The sequence below is a fragment of the Anolis carolinensis genome, unplaced genomic scaffold, assembly GCF_035594765.1.
Source record: "Anolis carolinensis isolate JA03-04 unplaced genomic scaffold, rAnoCar3.1.pri scaffold_14, whole genome shotgun sequence".
Taxonomy (NCBI): Eukaryota; Metazoa; Chordata; class Lepidosauria; order Squamata; family Dactyloidae; genus Anolis; species Anolis carolinensis.
Genome location: NW_026943825.1, coordinates 16,162,528 through 16,172,527, shown reverse-complemented (window position 1 = coordinate 16,172,527; position 10,000 = coordinate 16,162,528). Strand labels below are relative to the sequence as shown.

General features: G+C 37.4%; 2 protein-coding genes across 4 annotated transcripts in view; one reads left to right on the top strand and one right to left on the bottom strand.

Annotated features, from left to right (window-relative positions):
• LOC134294309 (protein S100-A13-like) overlaps nt 1–855 on the bottom strand; it is a 9,348-nt gene extending 8,493 nt beyond the window's left edge. Inside the window, exon 1 of the mRNA XM_062965017.1 lies at nt 792–855. The gene's annotated coding sequence lies outside the window, so the exon portion shown is untranslated. The remainder of the gene's footprint in view (nt 1–791) is intronic.
• A 7,862-nt stretch (nt 856–8,717) lies between these two features.
• The window catches only part of s100a1 (S100 calcium binding protein A1), an 8,704-nt gene continuing 7,421 nt past the window's right edge, over nt 8,718–10,000 (top strand). Inside the window, exon 1 of one of the 3 annotated variants that reach the window (XM_062965020.1) lies at nt 8,718–8,876. The gene's annotated coding sequence lies outside the window, so the exon portion shown is untranslated. The remainder of the gene's footprint in view (nt 8,877–10,000) is intronic. The other 2 variants (XM_062965021.1, XM_062965022.1) reach the window with 2 other exon arrangements.

The following is a 10,000-nucleotide window of genomic DNA, read 5'->3' as shown; positions in this document are numbered from 1 at the left end:
TGCAATGCAAAAATATATCACTACGATTGCAAAGCCTTGCAATGAAATGATATATCACGATGATTAAAAAGCCTTATGCAATGAAGTGTGAATTTTTTTGGTTTACAGATGTCATGTTTAATTGTGTTTCAAAAGGGTCAATATTTCAGTTACTCTGCACTCATGAGTTGGTTGCCATGGAGAAGTGGGCGGAGCCAACTGCCGATTTGGTGGAGAAGTGCAGGTTTAAAAAAGAAGCAGTTAGTCTGTGCCCTGATGAGGTATAGTGAAGACTGATCCTCAGTTGAAGGGATCAGGGAGACTCAAATGCTTATTTTGAGTCAATTTAAAATAAGTTTGGTGACTTATTTTAAGGTAGTATGTCTCCTGTTAAGGAACAGATAATCTGTGATTGTAATTCACAGGGTGACTGCAGTTTAAAGCAGTAGAGAAAGAAGTGACATTTTAAGAATTTTGAAACATCTTTACATTTGGTGGCAGCATTTAAATAAGAACATCTTTACACTGGAGGCAGCGGTAATATTATAATATATAATATATATAATAAATAAATAAAAACACAACATCTCCTCAGCACCTTACAATGCAACAATATAGTGCTATGATTGCAAAGTCCTGCAATGCAACACTATATCGCTATGATTGCAAAGCCTTGCAATGCAACAATATATTGCTACGATCGCAAAGCCTTGCAATGCAATAATGTATCGCGATAATTGCAAAGCCTTGCAATGCAACGATATATCGCGACGGTTGCAAAGCTTTGCAAGGCAAAAAATATTTAAAAGTACCTTTTTGTGGGGCAAAGGGATGGTCCTGCCACTTTCCTCCCTCAAAAGCTTTGAAACAGAAAGAGAGAAACGTTGGCCGGACGGAGGGAGGGATTACCCGCTTAAGTAAGCACTCAAAGTGTGTGTGTGTGTTTTGGGAGGTCGGCCTTTCTAATGGTCACTTTAGGACATTAAAAGCCAAAAGGGAGAGCAGAGATTTGCTTGGCCCACGTCAATGGGATTGGCACTGGCTTGCGATCAATGGGATTTGCATTATTTGCTGTCCATGGGATTTGCACTGATTTGCTATCTGCAACTAACACATTTCTGCTGATGTTCCACCAATGGGGTTTGCACCGATTCATTGCCTGCAAGAGAACAAATTGGCTAACAATGGCATTTACAATGTTTCACTAGGGAAATGCAGTAATAATAATAATAATAATTATTATTATTATTTTATTGTATGACACAGCAAACAAGATAGATATGCTGGATTTCATATCACAAAATCACAAGTTGAACACTTCCCAAGTGTCTAGGACTGAGTGAAGTATTATTATTATTATTATTATTATTATTATTATTATTATTATTATTATTATGGCACAGCAAACAAGATAGACATGCTGGATTTCATATCACAAAATCACAAGTCGAACACTTCCCAAGTGTCTAGGACTGTGTGATGTATATTATTATTATTATTATTATTATTATTATTATTATTATTATTATTATTATTATTATGACACAGCAAACAAGATAGATATGCTGGATTTCATATCACAAAACCACAAGTCGAACACTTCCCAAGTGTCTAGGACTGAGTGAAGTATTATTATTATTATTATTATTATTATTATTATTATTATTATTATTATTATTATTATGGCACAGCAAACAAGATAGACATGCTGGATTTCATATCACAAAATCACAAGTTGAACACTTCCCAAGTGTCTAGGACTGAGTGAAGTATTATTATTATTATTATTATTATTATTATTATTATGGCACAGCAAACAAGATAGACATGCTGGATTTCATATCACAAAATCACAAGTCGAACACTTCCCAAGTGTCTAGGACTCTGTGATGTATTTTCGGATGATGCGCACAGATCCCAGCAGGGTGGCCTTTTGCAGTTGGCAGATCGTAATTTTGTCAATGTCTATTGTTTCCAAATGCCGGCTGAGATCTTTTGGCACGGCACCCAGTGTGCCCATCACCACCGGGACCACCTGCACTGGTTTCTGCCAGAGTCTTTGAAGTTCAATCTTGAGGTCCTGAGAGCGGCTGAGTTTTTCCTGTTGTTTTTCATCAATGCGACTGTCACCTGGGATGGCGACATCAATGATCCAAACCTTGTTCTTTTCCACAACTGTGATGTCTGGTGTGTTGTGTTCCAGAACTTTGTCAGTCTGGATTCGGAAGTCCCACAGTATCTTTGCGTGCTCATTTTCCAATACTTTTGCAGGTTTGTGATCCCACCAGTTCTTTGCTGCTGGGAGGTGGTACTTGTGGCATAAGTTCCAGTGAATCATTTGGGCCCCATAGTTGTGCCTCTGTTTGTAGTCTGTCTGTGCAATTTTCTTACAGCAGCTGAGGATATGATCCATGGTTTCGTCGGTTTCCTTGCACAGTCTGCATTTGGGGTCATCAGCTGATTTTTCGATCTTGGCCTGAATGGCCTTTGTCCTGATGTCTTGCTCCTGGGCTGCAAGGATCAGGCCTTCTGTCTCCTTCTTCAGGGTCCCATTCGTGAGCCAGAGCCAGGTCTTCTCCTTCTCAGCTTTTCCTTCAATTTTGTCAAGGAACTTTCCATGCAGTGTTTTGTTGTGCCAGCTGTCAGCTCTAGTTTGTAGTGTGGTTTTCTTGCACTGATTCTGCTCTAGTTTGTAGTGCGGTTTTCTTGTACTGATTCTGCTGTAGTTTGTAGTGTGGTTTTCTTGTACTGATTCATCTCTACTTTGTAGTGCGGTTTTCTTGTACTGGTTTTTTTGTCTGCTGTGTTTTGAGGAGATTCTGATTTCTGACTTCAATCCAAGCAGGTTCCTCACTTTGCTTTCCATCTTCTGCCAGGGCATGTTCTTCTTCTTTGACGGCTTGTTTTACTTGCAAGAGTCCTCTGCCCCCTGATCTTCTAGGCAGATATAGTCGGTCAACATCACTGCGAGGGTGCAGTGAATGATGAATGGTCATGAGTTTTCTTGTTTTTCTGTCCAAATTGTCAAGTTCCACCTGTGTCCAATTTATAATGCCAGCAGTATATCTTATGACAGGATTATTATTATTATTATTATTATTATTATTATTATTATTATTATTATTTGTTCCTGGGATTTGTAGTTTGCCAAGGTCTGCAGGTGCAAACCCTGCACAATTGCCATGTTCAAGGCCTGGATCATATAGAGATGGCTGATCTCCACACGGCACCCATCCATTCTGCTGAGCAGTTGCTAAACATCCATGGATGCCAATGCACCGCCGTCACCAGGCCACGCTGCAAGGGCCCCAATGTGGTGAACGAAGCATTGCACTGCTATGAATCACTTGGGATGAACAGCTTTTGACCCATTGGAATGGGGTGGGGAGAGGGGAGGAGGAGGAAGTGACATCACCAGCCCAGGAATGCCAATCATCCCTGCCTGGTTGCAAAACCAAGAGAGGCCCCAGGAATCGGGGTGCGCTGCCAAATGTCATTCCATTGGTGTGGCATCTGGGAATTATTATTATTATTAATATTCCAGAGGCATCAGGTGTGGCATCCGGGAATAATAATAATAATAATAATAATAATAATAATAATAATAATAACAACATGCCCTGGCAGAATATGTAAAGCAAAGTGAAGAACCTGCTTTGATTGAAGTCAAAAATCAGAAACTCCTCAAAGCACAGCAGACAAAAAACCAGTACAAGAAAACCGCACTACAAACTAGAGCAGAATCAGTACAAGAAAACCGCACTACAAACTAGAGCTGACAGCTGGCACAACAAAACATTGCATGGAAAGTTCCTTGACAAAATTGAAGGATCATCGATCTTTATCTATTTATCTATTTATTATTTATGTATCGTCTATACTCATCTATCTTCTATCTGTCATCTATTTTCTTTCTATCTATATCATTATCTATCTATTTATCTCTCTCTCAATTATCTATCTATCATCTCTATTTATCTATCTATTATCTATGTATCATGTATGCTCTATCTATCTATCTTCTATCTATCATCTATCTTCTTACTATCTATATCATTATCTATCTATCTATAATCTATCATCTATCTATCATCTCTATTTATCTATTTATTTATCATCTATACTCATCTATTTATCTTCTATATATCATTTATCTATTTATCTATCTATCTTCTATCTATCTATTTTCTATGTGTCATCTATACTCATCTATTTATCTTCTATCTTCTTTCTATATCATTATATATCTACAGTATATCATTATCAATATTTTTATCTCTCTCTCAATTATCTATCTATTATCTATGTATCACGTATGCTCTATCTATCTTCTATCTATCATCTATCTTCTTACTATCTATATCATTATCTATCTATCTATCTATCTATCTATCTCTATTTATCTGTATCTATCATCTATACTCATCTATTTATCTTCTATATATCATCTATCTTCTCTCTATCTATATCATTATCTATTTATCTATCTATCTACTATCTATCTATTTTCTATGTGTCATCTATACTCATCTATCTATCTTCTATCTTCTTTCTATATCATTATTTATCTATCTATCTAACATTTCTATTTATCTATTTATGCATCATCTATGATCTATCTCTCTTCTATCTATCATCTGTCTTTCCATCTATCTATTTATCTCTTATCGTGTTGCTGTTATCTATCTCTATCTGATCCTGCTCCCCGGAGAACTACAACTCCCGAGGTTCCCATGGCATGATCGCGAATGGGGCCGGGCTGTGGCGCAGGCTGGTGAGCAGCCTGCTGCAATAAATCACTCTGAGCATGAGGTCATGAGTTCGAGGCCAGCCCATAGCGGGGTGAGCACCCGTCAATTAAAAAATAAAATATAGCCCCGGTTCGTTGTTGACTTAGCAACCTGAAAGATAGTTGCATCTATCAAGGAGGAAATAAGGTACCACTTATAAAGTGGGGAGGCAAATTTAACTAATTTACGACGTTGGAATGAGGAAGTGCCATCACAGTGGATGATGAAGCAGCTGCTCCCCCCTGTGGCCAGAATCGAACATCCCCTCGGGAGAAGGTTATTATTATTATTATTATTATTTTATTGTATGACACAGCAAACAAAATAGACATGCTGGATTTCGTATCACAAAATCACAAGTCAAACACTTCCCAAGTGTTTAGGGCTGTGTGATGTATTATTATTATTATTATTATTATTATTATTATTATTATTATTATTATTATATTGCCTCTGCATCTGTCTCTGTCTAGGTTCTATGTGTTTATTATTATTGTTGTTGTTGTTGTTGTTGTTGTTATTTTATTGTATGACACAGCAAACGAGATAGATATGCTGGATTTCGTTTCACAAAATCACAAGTCGAATACTTCCCAAGTGTTTAGGACTGTGTGATATATTATTATTATTATTATTATTATTATTATTATTATTATTATTATTATTATATTGCCTCTGCGTCTGTCTCTGTCTAGGTTCTATGTGTTTATTATTATTATTATTATTATTATTGTTGTTGTTGTTGTTATTATTTTGTTGTATGACACAGCAAACAAGATAGACATGCTGGATTTCATATCACAAAATCACAAGTCGAACACTTCCCAAGTGTTTAGGGCTGTGTGATATATTATTATTATTATTATTATTATTATTATTATATTATGACACAGCAAACAAGATAGACATGCTGGATTTCATATCACAAAATCACAAGTCAAACACTTCCCAAGTGTTTAGGGCTTTGTGATATATTATTATTATTATTATTATTATTATTATTATTATTATTATTATTATTTTATTGTATGACACAGCAAACAAGATAGACATGCTGGATTTCATATCACAAAATCACAAGTCGAACACTTCCCAAGTGTCTAGGGCTGTGTGATGTATTATTATTATTATTATTATTATTATTATTATTATTATTATTATTATATTATGACACAGCAAACAAGATAGACATGCTGGATTTCATATCACAAAATCACAAGTCGAACACTTCCCAAGTGTCTAGGACTGTGTGATGTATTATTATTATTATTATTATTATTATTATTATTATTATTATTATTATATTGCCTCTGCGTCTGTCTCTGTCTAGGTTCTATGTGTTTATGGGCATTGAATGTTTGCCTTATATGTATATAATGTGATCCGCCCTGAGTCCCCTTCGGGGTGAGAAAGAAGGGCGGAATATAAATACTGTCAATAAATAAATAAATAAATAAATAAATAAATGTCCCAGCTCCGGGAGCGGTGCTTGGAGCACTGCGCATCCCATCTCCCCATATGGGCTCCATTACCTCCATGAATGGCGCTCGTGTTTCTGCCTTTGAATGGACGGGTCTTGGCTTTCCGGTTGGCTTGAATTATTAACGGGCCAATTAGGGGCAGGACGTCATTATCATCTCTCCTCTCTCTCTTTCTGGTCACCCTTGGCTGACTTGGGCAGGAAACACTCCGATTCATATTTATTTATTTATTTCATGTCAAAAGCATTGCATAATAAATAAGTTTTAAAATGATGAAATGTTATTATTAAAATTATTATTATTATTATTATTATTATTATTATTATTATTATTATCAGTTTATTTGAACCCCGCCCTATCTCGCAAAGGGGACTCAGGGTGGCTTCCAGTAAAAAAAAAAAAGGCAAACATATAATGGCGATAACATAGAGAGGCAGAATGGCCATCTGTTGGGAGGGATCAAATAGTATCTTCCTGCCTATCACAATCACCATCGCTATTATATATATATATATATATATATATATATATATATATATATATATATATAGTTTATATTTGTCTATCTATCTCGTTTGCTAGAGGCCTTTAAGCAGAGGTGGAATGGCCATCTGTTGGGAGGGATCGAATAGTGTCTTCCTGCCCATCATCATCATTATCATCATATAATATATATAATGTTTGCATCTGTCTATCCAATATCCATCCCTAGGGGCCTTTAAGGAGAGGCAGAATGGACATCTGTTGAGAGGGATCGAATTGTGTCTTCCTGCCTATCACCATCACCATCACCATCACTATATAATGTTTATATTTGCCTATCTATCTCCTTTGCTAGAGGCCTTTAAGCAGAGGCGGAATGGCCATCTGTTGGGAGGGATCGAATAGTGTCTTCCTGTCCATCATCATCATTATCATCATATAATATATATAATGTTTGCATCTGTCTATCTAATATCCATCCCTAGGGGCCTTTAAGGAGAGGCAGAATGGACATCTGTTGAGAGGGATCGAATTGTGTCTTCCTGCCTATCACCATCACCATCACCATCACCATCACTATATAATGTTTATATTTGCCTATCTATCTCCTTTGCTAGAGGCCTTTAAGCAGAGGCGGAATGGCCATCTGTTGGGAAGGATCAAATAGTGTCTTCCTGCCTATCACCATCACCATCACTATCATACACACACATGTATATATAATGTTTATATTTGTCTGTCTATCTCCTTTGCTAGAGGCCTTTAAGCAGAGGCGGAATGGCCATCTGTTGGGAGGATCGAATTGTGTCTTCCTGATCATCATCATCATCATCATATAATATATATAATGTTTGCATCTGTCTATCTAATATCCATCCCTAGGGGCCTTTAAGCAGAGGCAGAATGGACATCTCTCAGGAGGGATCGAATTGTGTCTTCCTGCCTATCACCATCACCATCACCATCATATTCATGTGTGTGTGTGTGTATATATATATATATATGGCTTTTGGCGTCGCGGTGACGCACAATTGGGGTTTTGTTCCTTTGTGCGTCGCCGCGACGCCAAAAGCCTTTTATATATATATAAATGTTTTATATATATAATGTTTATATTTGTCTATCTATCTCCTTTGCTAGAGGCCTTTAAGCAGAGGTAGAATGGCCATCTGTTGGGAGGGATCGAATTGTGTTTTCTGCCTATCACCATCACTATCATATTCATATCTGTGTGTGTGTGTGTGTGTGTGTGTGTATGTATGTGTGTGTGTATGTATATATATATATATATATATATATATATATATATATATATATATGTATAATGTTTATATTTATCTATCTCCTTTGCTAGAGGCCTTTAAGCAGGGGCAGAATGGCCATCTATCAGGAGGGATCGAATTGTGTCTTCCTGTCTATCACCATCACCATCATATTCATATGTGTGTGTGTGTGTGTGCGTGTGTGTGTGTGTATAATGTTTATATTTGTCTATCTCCATTGCTAGAGGCCTTTAAGCAGAGGCAGAATGGCCATCTGTTGGGAGGGATCGAATTGTGTCTTCCTGCCTATCATCGTCATATTATACATGTATATGTATATAGCGAAAATATGTTTGTATCTGTATGTCTATCTGTTTATCCATCTATTGCCTAGAGGCCTTTAAGCAGAGGCAGAATGGCCATCTGTTGGGAGGGATCGAATTGTGTCTTCCTGCCTATCATCGTCATATTATATATGTATATGTATATAGCGAAAATATGTTTGTATCTGTATGTCTATCTGTTTATCTATCTATTGCCTAGAGGCCTTTAAGCAGAGGCGGTGTGGCCATCTGTTGGTAGGGGTTGAATTGGGATGCCATACATAGTCTGGGTCCAAAAGTGGGGCCGGGCCGCCTCCGTAAGGCCACAATGCAGACATTATGTGGGCCAGCCCTGTCCTGGGCAGAAGTTCTGCACAAGGCCTGCTTTGTGGTCAGCCGCACAAAGGCCGGCCTGTCTGGCTGACCGCTGGCTTCTCGGCCGCTCTTCATTGGCTTCCCAGGCAGGGAGGGTCCAGAGGGAGGGTCCGGCCCGCACTACAAGGCTGGCGTCTCTGGCCGGAGCCCCCTCGCACCCACCGGCTGACCCACCGCCTGTAAGTAAGTATCCGTTGGGGGTCTGCAGGGAGGGAGGGGTGGGTGGGGGCAGCGGGGCTCTTGATTAGCCCTGGGAGATGGAGTTCCCCAAGGGGCTTCTTGAGCCTTCTCTGCGTGCGTCAGATGCAGGTTAGGATCCGAGAGTTGGAAGGGGCCCCAAAGAAGGGCATCTAGTCCAACCCCCTTCAGACATAAGAGATAGAAAGAAAGATGCAATAGATAGACAGACAGACAGACAGACAGACAGACGGATAGATAGATGGATAGATAGGTAGATATCCTGCGGGGAGATAGAGGCGGGGTATAAAAATAAAGTTGTTATTATTATTATTATTATTATTATTATTATTATTATTATTATTATTATTATTATTATTATTATTGATGGATAGATAGAGAGATAGATAGATAGATAGATAGATAGATAGATAGATAGATAGATAGATAGATAGAGTGATAGATAGATAGATGGATAGATAGATAGAGTGAGTGATAGATAGATAGATAGACAGATAGACAGATAAATAGATAGATAGAGTGATGATAGAGTGATAGATAGATAGATAGATAGATAGATAGATAGATAGATAGAGTGATGATAGAGTGATAGATAGATAGATGGATAGATAGATAGATAGAGTGAGTGATAGATATAGATAGATAGATAGATAGATAGATAGATAGATAGATAGATAGATAGAGTGATGATAGATTGATAGATAGAGTGAGTGATAGATAGATAGATAGACAGATAGACAGATAAATAGATAGATAGAGTGATGATAGAGTGATAGATAGATAGATAGATAGATAGATAGATAGATAGAGTGATAGATAGATAGATAGATAGAGTGATGATAGATAGTGATAGACAGATAGACAGATAAATAGATAGATAGAGTGATGATAGAGTGATAGATAGATAGATAGATAGATAGATAGATAGATAGATAGATAGATAGAGTGATAGATAGATAGATAGATAGAGTGATGATAGATAGTGATAGACAGATAGATAGATAGATAGATAGATAGATAGATAGATAGAGATGATAGATAGATGAACAGATAGATAGATAGATAGATAGATAAATAGATAGATAGAGTGAGTGAGTGATAGATAGATA